Genomic DNA, 4476 nt, shown 5'->3' on the forward strand with positions numbered 1-4476 from the left:
AGTTCAAGTGCCTTTATAATTAAAAAAAATCAAAAAAAATCAAGTAACGATTTAATACACTACATACAACACTCTGGTGTTCATTCAATCACAATTAGCTATGCTATTTTGCTATGATATATATACCAAGTCTATGTTAATTTGGCTCAAATGGTATTTTTTATATTCTTTTAAGCCCCAGTCTAACTAGACCACGATCGCACCATGCTCACCGCGATCTAAAATAAATTCAGATCGTTGTGTGCTCGCATTATGAGCGGCATAAAAATGTAAGTTTTCGTTTCAACCACGTTGCTACTACGGTCTACAGCGATCCCGCTACGATCATACCACGTTATCATCACGCGTATTCTCTGACCTCACAACGATAATCACTATCTTTCTACGCTCATCACGTCCCCACGTTACCATAGTTAATTTGGTGCTTATTTACCTTATTAACATTTGTACACATATATTTGATTAAACGGCATATGTCTATAGTCCTATACATTATTTGATAAAAAAAAAATAGGTAAGATTTAGCATTACTACTTGAAGATAAATTATTTGAAACGCGAACAGGTACACACTGTTTATTGCTATTTTCATTTTTGGTTCTCTTTGACATTCTTATTGCAGTATTATTTAAAAAAAGGAACATCAGTCATCTCTTAATACAGCTGGACATCCAATATATGTGTCCGAAGATGTTGTACATGCAGGAACAGTAAACATTCTAAAGAAATCGTACAAAATGATTTTCATTTCATCAGAGACTAGCATGTTTTTCTCACATATAAATTATACCTATTTGTCACCTCGACACTTCGATCGCCATGATAGCTGGTATCTTCAACTGATGCTTGACAACCCTGGCACACCCAAGGATTAATTCTATTTCGACGCTCAAAGTCAGGATTCCGTAATAGGTCTGCTGCCCAGAGAATATTAACATTCAGGTATATTACGAACACATTCAAAGTGAAGATCATCATGTCTACCAGTTTTAATGTATGTTATTTTTATATTGTACGCTGAAGCTGCTACTTCCTTAATGTCTCACAAGTTCAAGTGCCTTTATAATTAAAAAAAATCAAAAAAAATCAAGTAACGATTTAATACACTACATACAACACTCTGGTGTTCATTCAATCACAATTAGCTATGCTATTTTGCTATGATATATATACCAAGTCTATGTTAATTTGGCTCAAATGGTATTTTTTATATTCTTTTAAGCCCCAGTCTAACTAGACCACGATCGCACCATGCTCACCGCGATCTAAAATAAATTCAGATCGTTGTGTGCTCGCATTATGAGCGGCATAAAAATGTAAGTTTTCGTTTCAACCACGTTGCTACTACGGTCTACAGCGATCCCGCTACGATCATACCACGTTATCATCACGCGTATTCTCTGACCTCACAACGATAATCACTATCTTTCTACGCTCATCACGTCCCCACTACGACAATACCACGATTTATCCGATTGCTTCGATCATACCACGTTCATACCGCGATCCTTCTACGCTCTCAGCAATCATGTCAATATCGTGTTCCATAAAAAAAATGTATCATTCCTTCTATTTCCCATTAATACGTAGAGTTTCTCAGAAACAACGCAGTCATGCAACAAAAATCTACATAAGGGTTACGTTAGAGGTAGTGGCAGAGGGAATCTGATAGAAACGAATCATGATCCAGAAGATATATGTCGAACCAACCTGAATCACATCTTATTGCTGGTCCATCAAGATCAAATGACGATGCTTTGGTGAATGATAGTAGAGATGACACAGATGTGTCAAAAATGATTGAGCCGTGGTAGATAAAGGACAAGAGGTCAAAATTACATACAGACAAACAAAAGCTGTAGAGCTTTTATAAATTTTATATGACAATGGTAATGAGCATGTTCGTAGTATGAACGTAGTCGAGTCGTAAGAACAGTGTGGTGTAAGAGTGGTATAAACGTGATATTGTTGAATTGGAAGTGTGTTTGTGTTGCGGTAAGAACGTGATGGTCGTAGTGAGGTCGTAGTACAGTCGCTGTGAGATCGTAGCGCAGTCTCCCCGACTAGATTGTCGCTTTGGCTTCGCTGTCGCTACGATGGTACAGCGACTTTTGCGATCTTAACATGACCTTACTGCGCTCTCACTACGCTTTTTCTACGACCGGATTTCGCTACGACCGCAAAAGTCGAACGCATCTACAATGTACATGGTGTAAGCGTACAAAAAGATATGAAATATCCCAAAGGAACATTCGAACTCATAAGCCGAAAAAAACTGACAATGCCACGGCAATAGACAAAAAGACAAACAACAGTACACAAGACTCAACATAGAAAGACTAATCTACACGAACTCCACCAAAAACCAGGGTTGACCTCGCGTGCAAATTCAATATGGACTTGCTGTAAAAGACCTTTTAACAGTACTCGGCACTTGATGCATTTAAATGTGAATAATATTGAACTTTTCAGTTTGTTAACGAAAGCATTCGAGGTTTAAGATTTCATACTAGACAACAGTGCAGTGATGGACTTTATTTTCCTTTTTAAATTATATAAATTTTAAGGAATTTGATGTTATTGGATTCAAATTGAAATAGACAATCACACCTTATACCAACAATACAACTAATTTTAAATCTAAACTAAACAATATCCTTGATATCAATATCAAATTAAGCTAGTTGTGACACTTCTTGAAATTAAGACATTTAAAACTTACCAATAATGTTTGTACTCCAACAGTTTATTTAGTATCTTTTTTTAATGGTTGTTAAATCACATGTTGTATACTATTAAGCAGTATTTAATAAAGACAATTGATTAAATGTAACAATTTGTTCAGATTTATGGATTGTAACATGTAAAAACACATCAAAGTTTACTTGTGACAGCTGTAATTTTGAACATTTTTACAAAAATAACATCAGAAAACATATTTTGTCAATTCAACAGTCTACAAAGGGTAATATACAAATATGATAATTAATTACATGCATCAGAAATTCATAGTACATGCTTCATCGAAAACTATATTCAGTATGTTTATTCTTGCTTACGATTTTTTTTCACATGGTATTTTTGTTTGGTCTTATTCTTTTTATCCAAAATTCAGGGTAACGTGTAGCCATCTTATATTTGCGAGGGCAGTTTATGAGATACACATAAATACTCAAAGTAGGCTACCAATATTTTTTTCCTCGACCAAAATAAATTTTCTCAGGCAACAATCATCAAGCATGATGTATACTGAATCAAATTGCTTGAATAATTAAAACTTTAATGTACTTTGAACCTTAATCGTAATTTTCATAAGCTTACTTTCGAAGGATGGTTTGATACTGTTAATATTTGTTGTCCAATGAATCATAAAAATGACAATGGACGTCATTCTAAACTCCGAAATATATAAATGAAACTAAATTAAAAATCATACAAGACTAACAAAGACAGAGTCTCCTGACCTGGGACAAGAGCAAAAATGCGGCGGGGTCAAACATGTTTTTTGAAATCTCAACCCTCCTTATTTTTGTTCTTACCTTCACTGTAAATGTTCCGTTATTGTAGTGTATACTAGTATTTTACAGGACAGTTAACACACATTTTTTATATTTTGGTGTATCAATTCCTGATTAACTTTATTTAAATCTATGGAGATATCTCTCCAATGACTATACTCATTATACTTTCTGTATTGCATTTCAATCGGAAGCATCTTCATCTTGAAAAAGTTGTATGCGTTTGTGTTAAAGAAAAATCGATTGTCTGATTACCAGTTTTTAACGTCACTTCCGGGACCCTCTGCCTCATCGTAGCAAGATTTATTGATTGAAGAAGCCCGAAAACCCGGAGAGAATCATCGACCTGCGACAGAAAAACTTCTAATCCTAGTTAAAATTTTCTGAAATCAAACGTAATTACCCCGTACAGGGTTAAAACTAACAACATTCGTATTGGCAGTCTAGTGATCATTGCAATAGAACAAGGACTATCTATACTAACAGTAACAGTATAGACAGTCTTTGAATAGAACTACTTTGACTACTTGGGCATTTATATCCTTACCAAAACTTGGAATAATCACATTGTTCTAAAATGACAAGAACTCTGGCGTTTTCGCACAAGCATAATTACACAACAAGAAGATGTTATATGATTGCCAATATGACAACTCTCCACAAAAGACAAAATGACACAGAAATTAACAGCTATCAGTCACCGTAAGACTATGAACAATTAGCGCATATAGAAAAGAAGATGTGATGTTAATGTCAATGAGACAACCCTTCACAAGCGACCACATGACACAGAAATTAACAATTATAGGTCATCGTACGGACTTCAACAATTAGCAAAGACCATACCACATAGTCAGCTATAAAAGGCCCCGAAATGAAAAATGTAAAACAATTCGAACGATAAAACTAACGGCCTAATTTATTAAAAAAAAAACACGAACGAAAAACAAATGTTTAAC

The sequence above is a fragment of the Mytilus galloprovincialis genome, chromosome 1 (assembly GCF_965363235.1).
Source record: "Mytilus galloprovincialis chromosome 1, xbMytGall1.hap1.1, whole genome shotgun sequence".
Taxonomy (NCBI): domain Eukaryota; kingdom Metazoa; phylum Mollusca; class Bivalvia; order Mytilida; family Mytilidae; genus Mytilus; species Mytilus galloprovincialis.